This window comes from Lutjanus erythropterus, chromosome 9 (genome assembly GCF_056507025.1).
Source record: "Lutjanus erythropterus isolate fLutEry1 chromosome 9, fLutEry1.hap2, whole genome shotgun sequence".
In the NCBI taxonomy this organism is placed as follows: domain Eukaryota; kingdom Metazoa; phylum Chordata; class Actinopteri; order Lutjaniformes; family Lutjanidae; genus Lutjanus; species Lutjanus erythropterus.
Genome location: NC_139325.1, coordinates 3,495,925 through 3,506,239, shown reverse-complemented (window position 1 = coordinate 3,506,239; position 10,315 = coordinate 3,495,925). Strand labels below are relative to the sequence as shown.

The 10,315-nt window shown below is 38.2% G+C and overlaps 1 pseudogene across 1 annotated transcript; it reads right to left on the bottom strand.

Annotated features, from left to right (window-relative positions):
• Positions 1 to 664: 664 nt before the first annotated feature.
• Positions 665 to 6,341, bottom strand: LOC146320971 (Krueppel-like factor 10; annotated as a pseudogene). Its single transcript, XR_014771377.1, has 4 exons — positions 6,197 to 6,341; positions 5,332 to 5,562; positions 2,958 to 3,888; positions 665 to 1,780 (listed from the first exon to the last, which is right to left on the bottom strand). The product of XR_014771377.1 is annotated as a Krueppel-like factor 10 (transcript).
• Positions 6,342 to 10,315: the final 3,974 nt, after the last annotated feature.

Genomic DNA, 10,315 nt, shown 5'->3' with positions numbered 1-10,315 from the left:
CCTCTGGATTACAAAAGTTCTAACAAAATATACTTTATTTGTACTCTGAAGAGTGTTCACTCCACAAAGCAACAAAATCTTTTTGGAGCTCAAACTCAGTCAAAACAGTACAGAGCATTGATAGATATCAGTAACAATGATAAATGTTGTGTTCTTTTCAGTACCTCTGAAAAAAAATAAAATAGTATAAATGCAAAAAAGTAAATAATAAAACTTTGAGTTGGATCATTGGAATGTACATGTATGAAGATTGCTGTGATTGGTAGAACTCGCAGGAAGCAACATCAATGGGTCAAATTTGCGGGAAAGTCTGATTGCAAGGTTGTGCAGAATTCACAAGGATTGATTGATTCTGCGTGAACAACATCACAACTTCCTGGAGATGCTGCCTAACTGAGCCTACACTAAGTACTCCTGTTGCTTTTGGAAACATCGGCACAAACGTTTGTACGTGTTTTAATGATTGTGGATGAATGAACTGCAGTGATTGTATTTCTATATTGATGTCCTCATATTCTATTGTTTATATTGATATGGACATGTGTCTGGAATAAAGTTAAATTGAACTGATAACAGTTTAAAGTGGATTTGGTTTGAGGAGCTGAATGTCTGATCAAAATCATATAGGAACTATTGATCATTGTGTGTAAAACAGGACAAACACTTCAAGAAAGGAGATCTACACACACCTACAAAACCTCTAAAAGAGAATGCATGTAGTCAAGTTTAATAGAGATTCTATTTTCCCTGCATGGAAACAGCATTGTGCAAAAATGTTTTACAACAAATAGATTCTTGTATGGCACAAAAGAACAATATTGAACATTCTTTGGTCAGATATCACTGAAAAGTAAACATTTAGTATTCATTTGTAAGAGTAAATACTGCTTACAGAAGAGAATCTACAGATATTTTCAGTGTAATTGCACAGGTTGAAGGGACAGTTCAGCACCAAAATCAAAAATACTTATTTTTCCTGATACTTTTCGTATGATTTGCAGAGTTTTAGAAATATAGAACTGGATGACACTGATATCTCTTTACAAATATTATGACCCAGTTACTCAAGATAATCCACAGACTTGTTGTGAGCAGTTTCCATGCAGGAACTACTTTCTTTCTTAAGAAGTTCTGCATGAAACTGTAGGAAGTTCCATTATATCTGAGAGAACAGACATCTCTACGAGCGATATCTCCCAGCTGGATAAATGGAAGAAAAATAAGTATTTTTTATTTTAGGGTGAAGTGTTCCTTTAAGGTGATACAGTGGTTTGAAGTTAAATGTAAACAGTCTCATTACCTCATTTATATTCAACTATTATCACAGAGGAACAACGAAGCAGCAAAGACTTTACATAATTAATTTACAGTTCAGCAGTGTTGTGCAAATGTTACGAATGGTCAGGTGACGTGTAAAAATCAGAAACACAATCCTCTGTGCGCTGTTTGAGCCTCACATTCAGTTTCACAGTTTCACAGTTTTCTCTTTGGTGTCTCGTCAGGATGTCTCACAGAGAGTTTGTTGAAGGTGTAAGTGTTGTGGCAGCAGGGGGGTCAGCAGGCTGGGTGAGCCCTAAAGTCCAGCAGGGCGTCTTCCTCGCTGCTGCTAGGTGTCTTCGGGCGTGCTTGGCCAGGTGGTCACTTCGCATGAAGCGACTGAGGCACATGGGACAGGCGAACTTTTTCTCCCCCGTGTGGGTACGTCGGTGGCGAGACAGCTCATCGGAGCGAGCGAATCGCCTCTCACAGCCCTCCCACTTGCATTTGAAGGGCTTCTCACCTGTTGGGAGACAGAGGGTGGATGCTGTTAATGACTGGAGTAAGATTACGTGTGCCATCATTTTACATAAAGATTCTGACTTCTGATTGCTTTGTAATATAAACAGACAGATATATCGGTCAGCCAATATTATAGGCCTAATATTGGCCTATTACAGCTATATCGGTGTATATTGGTATCAGCCTTTATGTTGTCCGATGTGTGCCGGTAAGAAACCTTTTTGTATATATATGTAACGCATGTAAATATCCATATATTAGGGTCCAAGTGATATTGGATTTTTGGGGCCAATAACGATTCCGATAATAGGGAGTGAAACAGTCTATGAATGCGTTTATATAAATATAGAAATTAGGGCGCGACCAAAACTGGTTTTGGGGGCTAATACTGATACTGATATTAGGGTGTAAACAATTCTGATATCTATGTAGCAACCGTTATCTTTTATAAGGAATGCAATATACAGGATATAGAATATGTACATAAACAGATATTTTCGCAATGACCCCTTAACAAATAATTTTTTTGTCCAAAATGATATCAGGGCAGTGAAACATTAAATTTCCACTGGCATAATTTAAAAACACAAATAGAGTAAAATATAATATATTAATATATTAAACATGAATTAACAAGAAGGATACACATAAAGTGCTGCCGATAAAGCTAACAAAAAAAAAACTGCATTGTGTTCTGTTAAAAAAAGTTGTTATATAGGCATGAATTAGATAACATATATATCAATATCAATACATATAGATAATACATGGTTCATACTCTAATATATAATAGAATATGGGCAAACACATCAATATTAGTATCGGCATCTGCCCCAAGAAGTCAGTATCAGTCAGGCTCTACTTTGTAAAATGTATCAAGAAAAGTGACCTATAATTAAAATCCAGAGACTTTGGTTAATTTGTGACAGATATATTGGTCAGTCGATATTATCGGCCTGATATTGGCATATTACAGCTATATCTGTTATATTCTATTTCAGTGCCATGATGCCATTTTGGATGTTATACAAGCGTATGCATAGTGAACACTGCTGAATTTGTGACTCATATCAATTCGTGCCTCAAAAATCCACTATCATTCAGATCCTACTTTGTAAACTGTATTTAGAAAAGTGTTGTATAATTAAAATGCATAGACTTTTTTAGGTGTGTCTTACCTGTGTGTGTCCTCATGTGTGCCTTGAGGTGGGAGCTCTTGAAGTAGGTCTTGTTGCAGTCCTCTCGGGGACAAACATGACTGCGTACGCGGGACACTTCAGGCTGCAGCGGGCTTTGTCTCTGCTCCAGCACAGCATGGCCAGGCGCCGGGGCGATGGCAGGTAGCCTGCTGCCACCAGGGGTCACCAACGCTGGCTGGACGTAGAGCGTGGGGACAGCTGGCTGCGGGACGAGGAACATTACGGGGCCTTTTGCCACCTGACCCCCAAGGAGGAAGACCTGAGCGGGAGACGCCGTTTGGGTCTGTGGTTGTGGTAGTGTCTGTTGTTGTCTGTGCTGTGGTGTGTGCCCAGCGCTCAGTGCTGATGGGATATGTAGTAGCTGTTGCTTCTGGCTCTCAGAGGCTGTGACAGTTTGTACAGCACTGGTAGAAGCAGATGAGACAGGAAGAATCTGGCAGTAGACATGCGTAGGAGAGACACCAGGGCCACCAGAGGACACAGTCTGAGGTGTATTTGATTTATCATCCAGGCTCATCTGGGTCTGTCTGGCTTCAACCACATTTGGCAGAGTCACAGCGACAGGTTTGTGTTGCGTGGCTGGATTAGAGACAGTCTGTGTCACTATATTCCCCTCAGCGTCTCTATCGTTCAGCTGATCTTCAGACCTCAGATCAGTTTTAGAGTCTTTCTTATGAATTTGAGTGAGTCTGTTTTTTGCGTTAGAGGGGCTACACTGTCCGTCTGAAGTGTGGCGAATCACACTGGTGCACTGGAACCGCTGCTGAGAGGCAGCAGTGTGTGTGTGCAGATGCATCTCTTCTGTTGGCTGCAAGCTTTGACTCCCAGCTGCTGCAGGCTGATATAAAGGTGCTGCTGAGGGTGGATGGGTAACCTCAAAGTAGGGTGGACTGTATGGTGGTGTCATACACTGAAAAGAAAGGAGGCGTTACATTCAAGTATGTACAAGTGTGCAACTGAATGCAAACAGCAGAGCACAGACAAGCATAGTCAGTGTATTACCTACAGAAAATATCGGTTGACCCGCCCCAAGTTGGGGGAATCAGAGAGGAGCATAATATTTACATTTTTACATTTGGTGTGACTTTTCACAGGAATTTGCACCAAATGACGAATTTGAATGAATGAGTTTAGTTTTGTAGGACAGGATGTCTCTGCCTCACAATTTTCATTAATTTAAAACTTTTTTGACACACATTTTGCCTTTAACAAATATTGCACCTCCTGTGATTTGAACATTGCATAAAGCTATGTTGCTGTTTTGATAAAATTTCAATCAATTGTGCAGCCCTAGTATGATGATAACCATGGTATTCATTCATTCAACCTCTTAAAAACATAATGTATGTTCTTAAAAATTTCAGATTTCTTCTGTTGTCACTTTGTCTCTCTCTCCACATACACACCTTTTCACTACCTTTTTAGTGTAATTGCACATTTTACATTTTGTATGCTTTTGTACAGTTAAGGTTACAGACTCTCTCTCTGCTTCTCTACACTTGTATTTTGAGTGTAATTAATTTTCTAAAAAAAAAAGAAAAGAAACAAAAATGTTTAAGAAGAATTTGACTGATAGCACTATTTTTTTTCCAAAATTTTTGTTCCAAATTGTTAACATGAATTATTTTGGCCAAGATAATCGTGTAGTGAAAATCTGATATCATGACAGATAGTGCTATATTTAGACTATTTTTAACTGCTTTACTTTGCTGTAAAACAGGCTTTTCCGACTGGAGACTGTTACATAAAAGGTGTTATATAGCCCAAATATCCCTCTCTCCAAAGCAACCAGACTCCTTTGATAAAAACAGTAATTTTAGCTGCACAACAGGGGAGTTGCTCGTCTACTGCTGCCTCAATCAGTTAGTATGTGTTATTGTGTGACTGGTGGGTCAGCATCAAGCTTTTAAAGACACCAAAGTCATACAATAACACAAATTGACTGAGCCAATGGTAGACCAGAAACTCTTGTGTTCTGTGAGGTAAAATGACTGATTTCGCCAATAGAGTCTGATTGGTTAGAAGAAAGTGCTATTTGGCTTATATTACAGCAGTCTGAAGCTGGAAAAGGCTGTCTGATGGCAAGGTAAAATTGTGAAAATGTTCTTTGTTGTGTATACTTCAATAAATTGTTGTTTTTTTTTACATGGCTAAAATACATTTTACTGCTGACTCTGTCCATTGCTTAGTTTCCTACACCAGTACTCCTGCTGCTTCTCCAAATTGGGGTGTGTCAACTACTATCTAGTCATTTACTATCAGTAATAAACTGACCATTGATAAGTACCTCACATAACCCCACTTCAAAAAAATCTGAACTATCCCTTTAATTTGACAACTAAGGATCACTTACCATGGGAGATTCTTGTAGCACAGTAGACCCTATGTGGGCAGAGTCATCCTCTGAGCAGTCTGAAGACGGAGTCAGGGGTCTGGAGTGTCTCAACCTGAAGCTCTGGGTCTTCCAATGATTAGTCATGGACATCAGAGCCTCCACAGCCTCCATGTCACCTGCACCCAAAGGAGCAGGCTTGATCTCACCCTGCATGTCTGAGTAGAGCTCCTCAACTTCCATGCTGCAACTCTGAAAAAAGACCCAAAAATAAGATGTATAAGACAACACTACAGATTGTTCTTTCATTTGATTTGGATCATAAATGTACATAATAATATATAGTATGACACAATGTAGTGAACTTTGCATTGATTGACCAGCTGGTAATAAGGCTTTGAATACAATCAGCCATTGACTGATTGATTTTGACATTCATCAACATATGCAGAAGATGAAAAGGAGCATGTGAAGGGAGCATGATCAGTTGCTGCTCTTCAGCCCCCTGCTCCCCTTTCACCTACTTTCCTGAGGGACAAAATCACCAACTGTGCTGCTTACACAAACAGACACACAACCCCTCCCCGTACTGTCCAGCACACACACACATACACACACACACTCACAGACACGCTACAGACATACTTCTGGTGAAGCTGTTGGTACAGAAATGAACTATGACCTAGTTATAAGCTGTCATAACATGGCTTGATAACCATCACTACCAATAAAACAAACAGTGCCATTACATTATTTCCATAATGTTGTATACAAAATTACGTCCCCGTATAATTTAGATAAATTAGGCTACACGTCATTATCAGAAACAAATAAATGTCATATACAATGGAACATAGGCTGTGACGTTGTAAATAAAACTACTTACATATTGTTGTGTGAGTCTGAGTGGTGCGTTCAGGAGCTTCAGGTTTATATGCCGAGTTCTTGCCTTCCGTTTACACCTGAAACCGAGAATTGTATGTTTCCCAGTTTTCCCGTCAGTTCCCATTCATTGTTTCAAACACGGTGGGGGGGGAAGTGGGACGCGGCCTTTAACGTCTCGCCCAATGGGACGCAAAGGTGTGTTGGGCGTCGACCAATGGGAGGGAGACCCGGCGCGTGATCGGGAGCTGACGGCTCCGTGGTGGCAGCGTGGTACACAACAGCATGGGCGTGTGAAAAACATTCCTGGTGACACCCCTCCGCCACCCCAACCCTCAAACACACACACACACACACACACGCCAACTTGGATGAGTCACTCTGTTCATCGTCCAGAGCAGACACACACCTCCTCTGACTAATCAAATGTTGGAGAGTTGACGTTGATAAACAGCTTTGTATGTATCAATTAGCAGGTTCTAAGTATAGACCACCCCAGATTTAATGTCCTATTTTTGCATTATAATAAAGTGTTATATTTCAGTATTTAAGCATTTTCACAAAAGTACTACATTCATTTTTTTTATGCAAATCTGGAGTGCAGGCAGGACAAATTTTCTCTTCAGGTTTGGTGTGTAATTTAAGGAAGCATATTGCTGCCAAAAAGAGAACTGGATCAGTAGCCTATCACAATGTCATAACATGACATTTTTACAGTATCATGACATACAGACTTGTCAAGAAACCTTTCTCGTTAAAATAGTGTACTATTTATTTTGTTATAACGAGAAAAATATCATGTTAACATGATAACTCATTGTAAAAAGTTTCACTGTATAACGTGATAACTTATATTGTTATAACATCACTTTATAAGTAATGACATATAACATGATAACATTTTTATACTAACTTGTTACAATATAAAATAAAATGTTTAATGTTATAACATGACTTTGTTATAATATGACAGAATATATTTATACAAATTCAAAAGGTTACAACAAGAGAATTTTCTTGTTATTATATTACATATATATTTTTTATTATTACATTTAATTACTGTATAACATGATAACTTATTGTTATCTAATAAAAGGTTTCAGATTATAATGTGGTAACTTAGATTTTTATAATGTCTTGTTATAACAAGTTATCGCATTTTCAAATTTTCTTGTTAAAACAATATTTATTTAGTTAAAAGATGAAATGTTTCATTACTGTATGACATGGTAACGTGATAATTTCTATCTCTAAATGTCACATTAAAACAGTTCATTTGTAACATGAAATGTGTCATGTTATAGCAAAATAGGAAGTGTATCATTATGACAAAAAAGTTTCTTGTTATAACATGTTAAGTTTGTGTGTTGTTATAACATGAAAATATCATGTTATAATGTCAATAAAATCTTGCAAGAAACTATCCAGTTTATAACATGATACTGATCTGACTTGTTTTTCTGGCCTGGCAGCAATAAGCTTCCATTGTAAGTGATGAAATAGAAATGTATTGGCTCTTGACAATATTATGCATTGGTTTGAAAGTTATGACTGTAAAACATATTAGATGTCTCCTGCAGGCAGCAAAATGAATATATATTTTGAGGGACTTAAAACAATAGATTATTTAAGATTTACATTCTGTGTAAATGAAAAAGGGAGTTTTTCCTCTAAATACATCATACATGTTAGAACACAGTTACTGAAAACACTGAACTATTAAGTACTGAATTGTGGCACTAAATTGCTGTCCATGATTTCTGTGTTCAGGACTTTTTGGGTGGACCTGAAATATGTCTTGGTGACATGCTGGAGCCATGGTCCCCCAACACTGCTACCGCCTCCCCCTCATAACGGTCAGTTACGAGCGTACCTTCAGTCCAAATCAGCCCAGCAGTTCACTGCAGCTCACTTCAGTTCCAACAGCCTGGCATAGAACAAAAAAAGCATCCTCTGGCTCTGGTGGCTAAACATGTCTGGAAATGTCCAAAAAAGCTTCTTGACAGTGTCCATGTGATTACAGGTTGTTGTCAGGTCGTACTGGTGTTTGACTCAGACAGTGGAGCGAACACGCCACCAACGTTTCAGAACAGAGAAAAGTGCTCATTATTCATGATTTTGAAAACGTGAATTTGTTAGTGAAGTAAACAGCCTACATAAATGTGTTTATGTGATTGGGACTCATTTTCTTCCTTTAGAGGCTTGAACTAGTTTCAAATGACAAAGTTCTCAAAGTTGAGCTGACCTCACGAGAACTTTTTCTTTCTTTTTAATGCGGCTGCTGTTCCCATTAGCAGGCTTCTCGTCCTTTGTGGGGGGAAGAGGTGAGCCAACAGGAGATGGCCTGAGGCAGACAGATAGCCCTGTGGATTAGGTAAGTGTCAGCTGTCTAGACCTTCCTGCACAGCACAGAGAACCAGAACAAAAGACCGACTGTGGACACACAATGGACAAATACACATGCAGACACACAACAGTTTGACTGAGTCTGGCACTGTGGGGTGTTCCTCAAAAGCATATCCAGGAATGAGTTGCTGGAATAGAAAAGAGTCTTAGTGCATAAAGAAATTATTCAGATTTATTTCTTTCGCTCACATTGGACAGCTCTCCATATGATTCCAGCTTCCAGCAACCTTAGTTCAGTTGTTCACACTTTTGGTCTGCTATCTTCTGGAGGCGCCTCCTCTCACAATACACACACAATTCATCTACTATTCAACATTCTTTCATTTATTCATTCATTCATTCTGCCTTAATTTATTCTTGAGGAATCAATGAGGGAGTGTCCTCATTTGCAAACAGTTACATTCAAGAACAGAATATTTTCTAATCATAGTTTTAAATTGACCCGTGGGAAGAAGTGTGTTCAATTTTAATGTGTCTTGTAAAGTGTGAGTAATGTGTAATACAGCTTTTTAATGACAAGATGTGCTGTAATCATTATGTCCACATCAGAAACATAATTTAAACTAAATTGTAACAATACAAAATAAATATTTTTGGGAAACTGTTGTGCTTTTACTTTTTCTTAATGGAGGATAACCCAGTTTGAAGTGTTTTATAAAAGTACAACTAGTTCACAGTTCAAAATACAATATTACCATCATAATTCAACTGTATTGTTACATTAAATTGTCTTTTATAATGTAAGTTATTATTATCAAACATTTTCTATGCCTGCTGTATCTATAGCTGGCTATAACTTGTATTGTCACACAGTTTTTCATGTTTTATGTATTTAGCAAATATACAGAATACACTTAATATATTGTATTTTTCTGTTTCATTTTCTATTACTTTTTGTGCATCTTTATTAAACTTTTAATTTCAAGGATTTGTTTATATTTCTTTGCTATGTGTGTGAGCGTTGAATTGACTAATACATGATTTGCTTTATTGCAGCAATTGAAGAGGCACTCCACCAATTCCGCACATTAAGTCAGGTTACTCATCATGGAGAGAGCATTGGCCTGTGGGAACAGTTGTGGTCATTGTGTCTTCAGTGGCTCTGCTGGGAACTTCCTAAATTCTGAGAAAAACCCTGATGATGTCATTGCCCCAGATCTAGCATTTTTAAAGCTTGACTCATACTTGAGACTAGCTTCGGCTATACTGATTCTGACCATTCTTTTGTCTCTTGTAAATCCCCCAACTTTACAGAGGTGCAACACTAAATGGTTGGAGTGGCCCTTTAACTGATGTACTTTGATAATGAAACATTCAAATTTCAACCTGCTTTGGCTCTAGTGAAGACAGAACTTCAGCAAAATTCAGACTGCTGTTAAACCTGCATTCTTTCTAATGGCCAGCAGGGGGAGGGTTAAAAAAAAAAGTCCAATTGCATGTACGCATATGGCAAAATGGCTATCCTTCTTAATTGATTTATGACCTCAGTAAACCATTTCCTAATGAGTTTATGGTCTCAATCACTAGTTTCAGGGCTTCTTCAATGCAGGAAAATTGTTATTTTGTAAATTATGGTCCCATTTAGAGTAAAATAAACAATAAAGCAGGGTTATGTTTTAGGGTGTAGGAACCTTGTGATTGACAAGTCATTCTCAGTGAAACCGTCCAGTGCAACACACAAGGCAGAGCTGATCAAATATGGAGCAAATTTTAG